Source organism: Rhinichthys klamathensis, unplaced genomic scaffold, assembly GCF_029890125.1.
Source record: "Rhinichthys klamathensis goyatoka isolate OS25496 unplaced genomic scaffold, OSU_Roscu_1.1 h1tg000121l_1, whole genome shotgun sequence".
Lineage (NCBI taxonomy): Eukaryota > Metazoa > Chordata > Actinopteri > Cypriniformes > Leuciscidae > Rhinichthys > Rhinichthys klamathensis.
The window spans coordinates 5802791-5814835 of NW_026606658.1; positions in this window are offsets into that span (position 1 = coordinate 5802791).

The following is a 12045-nucleotide window of genomic DNA, read 5'->3' on the forward strand; positions in this document are numbered from 1 at the left end:
AGGGAAAATGGTCTTCATGCTGGCAGCTGGCAGGCGCTGCTGGTGAGAGTTCAGGTAGCTGTTAATCTGTGTGTGGATCAGCTTTGAGCCCTGGGCTGGGATTCAAGCACGGTTCCTCTCATGATTGTTGAGGGGAACCCATGCAAAGCAGATCGGGTATTCACTCCACAGCCCCTACATGGACACCTCCATAAAGAAGCTTTTGTTTATCCCTGTTGCTACCAAGTCCATAACAAGCTTTCCCGTACAATTATTTTCTGGCTTGTGCTCGCTCTGTTGACTATTTTCTAAACCCATTCTTCCAGAGCGGTCATCAGCTCGAGTTCAGAAAGGTGAACGGACATTCTATTCCACTCTTATGGGTTTCAAAAATTAGTCTATTTATTGCTGTAAGATAAACTTAAATGCCCAAGGAATATGCTCAGTTCACATATGATTCATGAATTATTATAGGCAGCTAAATGGCATCAAAAATTATGGAAGATCTATGAAAAGCATGCATCCAGAGATGACAGCATTACTTTTCCATTGCCTCATGTAAGAGCTGAGGACCAGTCAGACTGTTACTGCTTAATACCATGTTTGGGGACAAACTCACCCGTCTTCTTGGAAACAGCACTTTATGCAAGTTAGTAACCGGCATTCGCATAAACATCACTAGGGTTTGTTTGGAGAGGATCAGAATGTTTAAAGTTTAACCACATGCAATGAAGACACAGATGCATTCTCGCTAAACTTTAAAGATTTTCAGAAGACAAGTGAGAGATGGAAACTTCATAAATACTGTATATAACAATTCGGAAAAGATGGCCCCTTCACAAATTTAACCATGACTGTCATCTTGAACTCTAAAAATAGACAAGAATGAATGCTTGTATTTGACATTTCTGTGGTGTTATTTAAGAGAGGGTGGCTAAGCAATTCCAGACTATTCTCAATCATGTGAAAACAGAGGTCAAGAGCTACAATTAATCTACCATAGCATTATGGCTATGAGGAGAATAGAGTAAATGATGCAAATAACAGGATAAGCTAATGGTTTTGCAGTATTTTAGAGTGGTTAATTGCTAATTCAAACAGCAAAAGCTTTGATTCTGGTCTTTTGTTTGCACTCATTCCATTTCCGTTTCATTAAACCCACTGAGCCAGCATGAAACCTCACTATTGCTAGTATAAATGAGAAGTTTAATTTGTGCTCAGTGGCCATTTTCAATTTAAGCTTGAAATTGAAATAAGCTGCATTTTAGAACATCTTTATTCACAATAAAAGAAGAACCAATTATTGTTAGTTATAAACAACAATTGCTTGTAGTTTTACTGGGCACCAATGGCGTCAAGACAAAGTAAATATACACTCTTAAAAGTAAAGATTCTTTATTGGCATCAATGGTTTCAAGAAGAACTTTTAACATACATGGAACCTTTCCATTGTACAAGTTTCTTATAGTGGAAAAAGAATTTTAACATTATGAATATTCTTTACACACACAAAAAATGGTTATTTTCAAAACTGTTCACTGAAATGCTCTTTTGTGAATCATTAGGTGACAATTCTAAGTATACTAAATATAGTATGTATATTTAGTATTGCATTTCCATTCTACGTGGCCATAATATTTCCCCTAAGTATCATGCAATTACGACGTAAAAGCAATATGCAACATTACGATACACTGTTTTAGGAATGTGTTGAGCGCTGTAATCTCTGCCTCCAGCGTCCCACAATTCCCACTTTGCGATATGTGGGTCAGCATTAATGTATGCAGCACCTGAGCTAATTGGTGCAGCACAGAACCTGAAAAAACTCTGTAATCACAGAAAAAAAAACTCAGACTACTAAAGTACAATCAGGACATGCCATCCATTTCAATGTACATGACTTCAAAAAAGTAAATCTATGTGTGATGGTCTGCACAGATGGACAGTCAAACACAAAGTCGCTCTGACTACGAAGGGGAGCTTGACAGCTTGCAATTTCGAGGCAGCAGTCAAGGGGAACAGAGCTGTCAAAGAGGTGACTGTAAAGGATGATGGGGACTTTGAAGAGTTATGGATGTAAATAGCACAGTTGTATGGCACAGGAGAAGAGAAGAGAGAGCAAATGGATGATACAAAGCAGCAGTACCGGAGCTTGCAGCTCTGCTCCCCAGGCAGACTCACACACTTTGCTGCATTGCAGAGAAAAAAAGGGTGGTGGTGAAGGGGGTTGGTTACACACACACACAAACACACAAACACACACACACACACGCACGCACGCACGCACGCACGCACGCACGCACACACACACACACACACACACACACACACACACACACACACACACACACACACACACACACACACACACACACACACACACACACACACACACACACACACACACACACACACACACACACACTAACTCTCAAAAGCTTCCCTCACTTGTTTTCTCAGTGATCAGCAAAGATTTTTCTTATGCTGAATTATTTAAAGAGTCAAAGATGGTGTTTTTCTTTCAAAATAAAGAGCTCTATGTGCACTTACTTACCTGTATAACGATTGGATGAAAGTACACTTAAGAGGTTGGAATCAATCTATACATTAACATGTTCTCATTTGCATGCAAATTCAAATCAGTGCATACATTTAACAGCATGCAAATGATCTCTCCTAACACATTGACATTGCTGTGGATGGGTAACCTCTACTGTCCACCTGTCTCAGTAGCTGAAGTCTGACCCTGATCTGTCCTGTGGAACCCACGGTGGAGTACAGAGTAAGGCTAACTGGTGTTAGAAACCATGCCAGCACCTAGTTTGGCAGACAACGTTTTTTGTCCTCACTTGATCCTCCATGTTAAGCGATTACTTGCAAGAGGGAGGAGATACGCCCTAACAATGTTAATCTCCTCCTATCTAATAGATAAAATTCTCCATTGCCCCTTCAAGTAGAAAGATACATTGAGTTGCAATGAATAATGTTCTTCTGGACTGGTGTTGCAACCAAAAGTAATGCAAGGGCAGCCAGTCAGCCTACAGGAAGAGGTACTGTGGTGTGGAATAATCAGAAATATTACAAACATAAATGCCAGTTTTCACTATAAATCTCACCAAGTTAATGGTTTTATCAGCATTTTCACATCCATCCATCCATCCATCCATCTATCTATCTACACAAGTTCGTTCAGGTCCATGAATCTGAATGGTTGAACAGAGTTCCAAAAGTGCTGATAAAACAGTGAACAGTACTGAATTTTACTGTTTGTATCACTTGTCTTTCTTTGTTGCATTTCAGACCGACTGTCAGTCTGTGTATTAGTGGTGGGGATTTTTCAGTGACTCTTTCTGCAAGTTACATTCGGGAACTAGTGCATCTGAATATGCCTACTTCCCTTGTAAATAGAAGGCAAAAAATTACTTGGAAAAGACTATGTCAGAATTCGTAGTATTCATAAAACAGACAAAAAGTTGCCAGGTGACGGAGATTCCAAAGAGCTTATCTAGACACTTTACTATCCCATGAGGCCTCGGGAGAGGATTTGTGAATTTCAGGAAAGCAACAGAAATGACACCTTACAAAGACAAACATGCCAGATGTAGGACATGCAGATTTCAATAATTCTACACATTATATAACAAACTTTTTTAATGATTCTCAATTAAATGTATTACCTAACACTAAGCGATTTTGGATGCACAGACTGTCTCTTTGAGTGAGTCATTGAATCATTCACTGATTCAATTTGTTCAAAAACACTGCATTTGCGAACAATTCCAGCAACTATGTTTATTAACGAAAAATTAATTATTTCCCTCAACCGATTAGTTCAAAAACGCTGAATAATTAACGAACAAAACACCACTACAGTGTTTGCTGTGACTTTGTTTGGAACTAACAAGTCCTTGACTTGAGCAAAACAGACAGTAGCCTAACTAGCAATATTGTAGCTAAAATATGAGTTCAGACCAAGGACAATAACATAACGATAAAGATATATTATAAAAATCATTCTAAATTTAAAACAATAGTAGAGTCCACACCACAACTATAATGATAATGGCACAAAAGAAAGATATGGTTAGACTCACTTTTTTAGAACGATTTTTTCCAGCTGATGAGCAATATAAACATTGACAGCCAATCAGAATCCATCCTGCTCTTAGGAACTCGAGCATTTAAAGCAGCATACGACATAACTGCAGTGTGCGCTTACAATAAACCGAACGTTATCGGCCGTTAGTGTGGACACCAATATAGTTATCTTTATTATCGCTCTTGATGTGAACGGGCCTTTACTCAATATCAGAATCTTTTTTTTATAGATTCATAGTATAAAAGCAATATTACACAATCATGTTGAATTTTTGTACTCCAATAACATCTCAGAAATGTCATCATTACATGTTTTCTAATTAGCAAAGCTATATCCAGAATCTGTAGCATAAGAATGTAGCTCAAGTTCAACTCACAAGATTAGACAGATAGATAGATATATAGATAGATTTATTGATAGACTAAAATATAACCTGAAAGCTAAAGCAGGACATTTCCCCTGTTTGTTAAACTCCTCCCTATCCACCAACAATTAAAGATAAATGGCACACACACATCAACTCTCTCTCCTCTCCAGCACATATACACTCATAATAAGCATCTCACTTATGTGGAGCTCGTGTCAGCACATAAGCACGCATGTGCGGGGGCTGAGGCCGGGGAGAGGCGCCAGTGCACTGCCTCCAGCTGACAGCTCACTTCTGCCTGAGATCAGGGCCAGCTGAGTGTACAGTCATTCATTGTCATACAAAAACATGTGGCATGTGCTTCTCAGAACTAGACTTCAACCATTCTGCCCAGTAACAGTTGCAGTGTGCAGTAGAAGGAGCGAGCAGTGAGAAGAAGGGATAGTAGAAGAGGAGGAGGAGGAGGCCACTAGAAAAACAATCCAGCAATAGCTAAAGATAGATCTGAGCTTCAAGGCACGCTAAGGCCTGGCACACTCAAGGTTAGTGCATGGCATGCACTGGGCCACGCAAACACACATGCACACAAGCAGATAGAAGCACAGATCAGAGGCCAATGGAGTCAATAAGCATTGCTTTTGTTTACTTGGAATTTCACACGGCCTTCAACATTCAGAGCAGTCATTTTATTATCATTATAGTTAATACTTTGAGTAGTTTTATTTTGAATTTAATTTTAGTTAAAGTTTTAGTAAATTTATTATGCTTTTGTCATTTTTTAAACTTGTCATTGTTTGTAATACTTTTTATTTCAATTTTAGTTTTTTATTTTAGTACATCAAGCTAAATGAAAATGAGAAATGTTGCTTTGGCAAAATATAAAAAAAACGAATTCAAATGAAAGGTTTTTATTTCAAGAAATGTAAATATTTTTGAATGGCTTTAGTTATAATCCTGATTCAGAGTAATGAATAATGGATGTCGATCTCTCTCTCATTATGGCTAATGTAAAAATCAATAGATTGTAAGCTTCACTCTTGGCTGCAGTGACAATATCCAGCAGATGTTGCTTGTAAAAAAAAAATCACATATGGACTTTGTGGAATGATATGGAAAGGAAATTACTGAAACTAGGAATTTAATTAACATTTTATGTTTTATATACCAAGTCATGAAACTCTAGATGGCACAGGCTGATGGGTCCTTAACACAACCTGCTGACAATTACATTGTTAACTACACGGCACAAGCTGATTAGTTTCTGTTGCATCTGCAGCCAATGAGCTTGCTGCTCAACATTTAAATAGTTGGTCAGTGTTAGCTGTAACAGTTTGCAGAGTGCTTTCAGAGTTCCTCCGAAACCCTCCACCTTCCCCAGCTCCACCTGTATAGATCTGCTAGGTGTAATTTCATGCTATTTGTGCAGCAGCAGTATGACCAAATACATTAACACTGTAATATCCATTACCATGCTAGACTCTTCAGAATTGTCATGATAGAAATATTTTCAGTAATGTTATATGAATTAGATATTGTACAAAAAATGTGATGACAAATATTCCACTTTATGTGTATTTTACTAAATCGTTTGTTATTCAGGACATTATTGTTCCCCAAACATATTTGAATTAGGAGATCAATCTGAACTTTTGACCCTAAAATTTAAAGGGATAGTTCACCCCAAAAAAAGAAAAGAAATTTCTCTCATCATTTACTCACCCTCATGTCACTCCAAACCCATGACTTTATTTATTCTGTGGAAAACACGTGTTTTTTTTTGGTCAATACAATGAAGGTTAATGCTTTTAGTGCATCAGTTAAGTGTTATGAACATCTGCTCAGATGGACTGTCACGTGTACAGTATACGCCAAGCTGTGGTTTTGCACAACCCCATCATACTGTTTAAAGAGGGAAGAAATTATGAGAAACACCACATTACTCTAGGTCCATTTTGGGTAGCATTTTCACAGGACTTGGCTTTGGCAACATAACACACTACATTTGCAAAAGCTTTAGATAGAACTGAACTTGTGCTGAACTCCCGTGAGTTTTTAAATACATCCAGAGTAATAGGTTCAAGGGGCTTGGGTTATTTTTATTATTATTTTATTTATTTTTATTGTTGTGTCTAGCCAATAAAGCCTGGTAATCTTTCCACTGAGACACACTAGCCATTCGGAGACGTTTGGCCAAGATAATATGGTCTTGCCCCTTTGGCTAACCTAATAAAGCCTAACCTCTTTCCGACAGGCCTATTGCACCAGTCTAGCCTTGTTGGTGTGACATCCTTTGTTCTTTCAGAAGGGTGTTGCAGTCTGAAGATTGTAGCTCTTTTGAACCTTTTTATTTAAAGGAACAGAATCTGCACTCTAGATCTTTCCTCTTAAACTGCAGCGAGACATTTTCTGAAACATACAATTTGGTATCAAAAAATGTATAATTAAAGTTTCCAAGTATTTAACTCGCATAAGATAATTGTACCCTTATTTCAACCCTGTGCTTACAAGGACTGAATCCTCATGTGACAGAACAGTCATCAATTTGGATTCAAACAAAGATACAAAGATACAGCCCTTTCAGAGAATGAAAACAAGTGCAGCCTTCAACTTACATAAGAGTGCTCTGAGAAACAGCCATCGGGGCTTGTGTGTTCAGGGCCGGTTACACACTGAACTCATGATGTGGAAAACTGTGGAGTACTGACTGTTTCATGGCACGGGTGATGAGAGGAAGAGACATCACAACACTTCTACAGAATCAGTTTTGTTAGTTTGTTTTCACTAATAGGCTACAGTTTTTAAAAGAAAAACTAAGCTATTTGTGTTCAACAAGACCACTATTGTATTCGTTCTAATTTGGTCTGGCATGCTTGTTAGAACTCTAATAACTACAACACACAAAAGATGCATATGGATATCTGTACTAGCCTACTTGATAAGAGGACGTCTGGTATTAAAGGTGCAAAGAGCTTTAGATAAACTTTTCTAGCATGAAGGTTTGGTTTGTGGTGGCGTTGTCTTTTAGCTTTAACTTACAAATATGCAGTAAGGTAGAGGGGACAAACCGAGAGGTTAAGCGATTTATGCTCCTATGAGGGATTTCCCTTGACAATGTATCTCAGCTTTAAAAACACACCACTGCATCAAGTTATATCAGCATTGTGTGACAACTTTGGAGACACTTGTTTATTTGAGCAACAACATATCTGGTATCTGTTGTCAAAATCTATTTAGTTTAGTTAAACATGTTTAATTCTCTTATGAGAGCTGTTTAAAACAAAATACCCATGCCTACCCAGAGTACTGAATAATGCAATAATAACTCCCTATAAGCTACACTCTAAAAAATGCTGGGTTGTTTCAACCCAAATTTGGGTCAAATATGGACAAACCCAAATGCTGGGTTAAAAATGTAATTAAAAAATGTACAGTTGAGAGTGAAAGTTGAAGTTGGGTTAAAATTTTAAATTACATTTTTAACCCAACATTTGGGTTTGTCCATATTTTACCCAATTTTGGGTTAAAACAACCCAGCATTGTTTAGAGTGTATAGTAACATTAATAATTTAACTTATTTTGTGCAATGTACTATACTGTGCAACATAGTAGAAAATATTAGAAATAATGTAGAAAAAATTAGAGCACAAACAATATAAAATATACACTACTGGTCAGTAAGAATCTTTGTTTTTTTTTATTAGGTTTTTTTAAGTCTCTTGTGCTCAACAAGGCTCCACTTATTTAATCAAAAACACAGTAAAAACAGCAATATTGTGAAATATTATTACGATTGATAATAACTGTTTTCTATTTAACAATTTAAAATGTCATTTATTCCGGTGATACAAAGCTGAATTTTTAGCATCATTACTCCAGTCTTCGGTGTCACATGATCCTTCAGAAATCATTCTAATAGGCTGATTAGCTAACATTTTTTATTATTATCAATGTTAAAAAAGTTGTGTTGCTTACTATTTTTATGGAAACCCTGATACATTTTTTTTTCTTCAGGGTTATCTGATGAATAGAAAGTTCAAAAGAACAGCATTTATTAGAAAAATAGAAATATATATTTTTAAACATTATAAATGTCTTTACTGTCATCTTTGATCAATTTAATGCATCCATCCTGAATAAAAATATGAATTTATTTGATGTGAAAATGATCTTATATTAAATATATGTGACATAAGCCTTAAAATATAAAGAAATCATAAATCACAATAAATGATGAACACGAATTATCAAGTGTGTGAGACATTTAGGATGTGCAGAGATTCTGTGAGCTCTGTCCTGTTATTCAGGTTAGAAAACGTCCCGCTGCTTAGTTATGCACCAGTGAAGCAGGAGAGGGAACGCGGGGGGTTCAAAGAAAGTGCAAATCACCACAGATTTAAATTACAAATGTAACCACATGTACTGGGCACACAACATCTTCTATAAAGGTTTAAAAAAAATCACGATGGTTTTTGATCTCATGGTCAAACCTTAATGGGTAAAGGCTAAATACGTTTCCATTATTAAACATGTGTGGTGTTTATTAACAGTTAAAGAAGAACAGAATGCAGAAAACTAAATGCATCTTTTCTAACCCTCACTGTCTCAAAATAAACATTATAATCCTCAGGACTAATGCAGACAACTAAACAAAACGGCTGTGGACCAGATGACCTCATCTCAATGACAAACATGAGTGTCATGACCTCATTTCTCAAGTGTTAGATTCATGCGCCCATTATACAGCCACCCACAACAAGCTGACAATTGGTCAAGGAGGTCAGCCTGCAGAGTCTCTGAAACTCTCGTGGTGTCTCTTTGCAAAGTCAGGCTCTGTTCCTTGCTGTCATTTGCTCCAGGTGCTTCGGCAAACAGATGGTTAGATTATGCACGAGTCCCATATAGTGCAGTGCTGTCTCAGGGGGCTATATTTTCCTGAAGGTCATTATTAGTAATATATTCTTCCAGAAGGATCTGACAGCGATGATGAAAGCAAATGCTGAAAGTAAAAATGCCATTGCCAAGGTCACAATCAGAATGATTGCTGTGTTGTATTTAGCAAAACATGATTTGCTATGATAATAACATGCTTAGAGCTCGTCCTCAGCTTTGGTGACATCCTCTGACTGTGGTTAAGTGCACTTATACGAATAAAACATGTCCATTAAAAATCTAGAGCTGAGTGCCACCTACTGGATGATAAATTGTATTGACTACTGCAGTGAGATTTTCTCCTGAATACATGAATTTTCTCTTTAGGTCTAAGAAAGAACCATTATGTTTGATAGGGCCAAATACATTTAGAGGAGACATTTAACTTCACTCTGAGCGTTTAAAGCAGACTGTTATATATGCAATAAATATTTATTACGGTCTAACTCATATATATATATATATATATATATATATATATATATATATATGAAAAATAAAATGTTATTTTATATTTGCTATAAATAATTATATTTGCAAGAAATTATATTTATACATTTAATATTTATATTTGTAAAAGTTTTTAAACGACAAATTTACAAAAGGAAATAAAAAATTTGCAACAAGCTCGAAATTGTACAGCTTTAACGTAACTCTATAAAACATATAATAATTTTTTATTTTTGTTAGAAATATTTATCATTTTTAAACGTTAAGTAGTAAAAAAGGACTAATATGCTACGTTTTCTGAAGAAAAATATTTTGTTTACTTATAAAAGGAAATTGGAAATTACCAACAAGCTGGAAATTATACAGTTATAATGTAAATCCATTATATATATAGGCTATATATTGTGTTTAGGCCTACTAGAAATACTATTTATATTCATAAATGTTTTTGTAAATGTTTATTTTAAAAGATTACAAATTTACAACATTTTCTGTAGAAAATATGATTATTTTACACAACATAATCAAAAGTGAATACAACAATATAAATTATTATGTTAAAAAAATCTGATTCTTGAGAGTCGGGACAAAACATGTCCCACAAAGAAAAGTCTAATTTATAGCAAAAATTAAGAAATTCATCATGTATGACATACTTACAAAGTTAAATCTAAAGGAATTGTATATACCTATCTGATTTTTAGAATAAACTTTTTTATCTTTTTGGGGAAAAGTTGTTAAAATGTATGGTCTGTGGTTAGATGGTCCATGTTATTGCACTTGTCCTCAGCAAGAGGTTACAATATTAACCATCCCAAAAAACTTTTAAAAAGCTCTACAATTGTGAAAACATATATAAAATAAAAAATAAGGGGTATAAATATAAAAAACAATGCATGAAGTGAACATCAAACAATATTTTCCATAAATATCTGCCTATTAAAGTTGTGTCCTCAGTTTCTGTCAACTCCATCAGATTTTTTCATACAGCTCTTTAAATCAGGAAATAGCATGGTCAGCTATATCCCTGAGGACCCCTTTTCATCTCCCTGTCTGTGGTGAATGCAGCACTACCACACATGCTCTGGTACGTTTTACATTTTTTTATATTTTAGACAAACAATGTCAATATTCCTATGGTCACAGCTGCACCATGTCAATACCATCTTTCTGTTAAGATACTTTTTTTAAACCATAGTGGATTGAATTTAAGCATTTTAGTGAGGTTATTGGGACAGCTAGCAACTGAGGAAAAACTACCTAGATGCAGTGTACAATACATGTTTTGGCGGGAAAATACATGCCCTTACGTCAACTCCGTCAGACGTCAACTCCGTCAGGTTCTATGTCTGACGGAGTTGACCTATAAGCTGACGGAGTTGACAAATCCACCAATAACCTCTTAATGTGCGAATATAATATTATTTGTGAATATAGTGAAGGGTTAAACTGTTATTTCAGGGTTTTATTTACACATAAATCCACATACATAGCATGCATTGCATTATTTAACCATACGCATGTCCGACGCCTGCTGCTCAAAGCATAAGCGCAGGTTAGACAAAAATGAAATCTTAAGTAAGCTAATTGAACCTGATTCTAAGCTACAGATTATGTGTTGCAGTATTGTTGTCAAGGAATGTCAATTTAAGATCACACCCAGTATAAAGTAGGCAGTGCAGGGCAATCACACATCCAACACACACATACGCACGCGCACACACACACACACACACACACACACACACACACACACACACACACACACACACACACACACACACGCCACTTTAAAGTAAATGGCTACTTACAAAGGAGGAAAGGAAGAGGAGAAGAGATGGATGAGAAAAAGTAGAACAGGAAGTGGTATAGGGGAGGTAGATGAAAACAGAGGGGGAGGAGGGAGTTTTTTTTTTCAAGTTGGAAACGGTGTAATTTATAATAGTTGGAAACGGTGTGTGTGCTTATAGTTTGCTTTACAGTAAGTTCAATACTCTAATAACAAGGAGTAGTTTTAGTAGTAGTTTAAAGAGCACATCTGTTCAATAATCACAATGCACACATATTTGTTGTCAACACCGTCAGATCTTCATCAACACCGTCAGTTTTTCATCAACACCGTCAGTTTTTCATCAACACCGTCAGATCTTCATCAACAGCGTTGGATGTATGTTTTTGTTTTTGTAAATTGTTTGGGGAAAAAAATGTTCTTCCTTCAGTT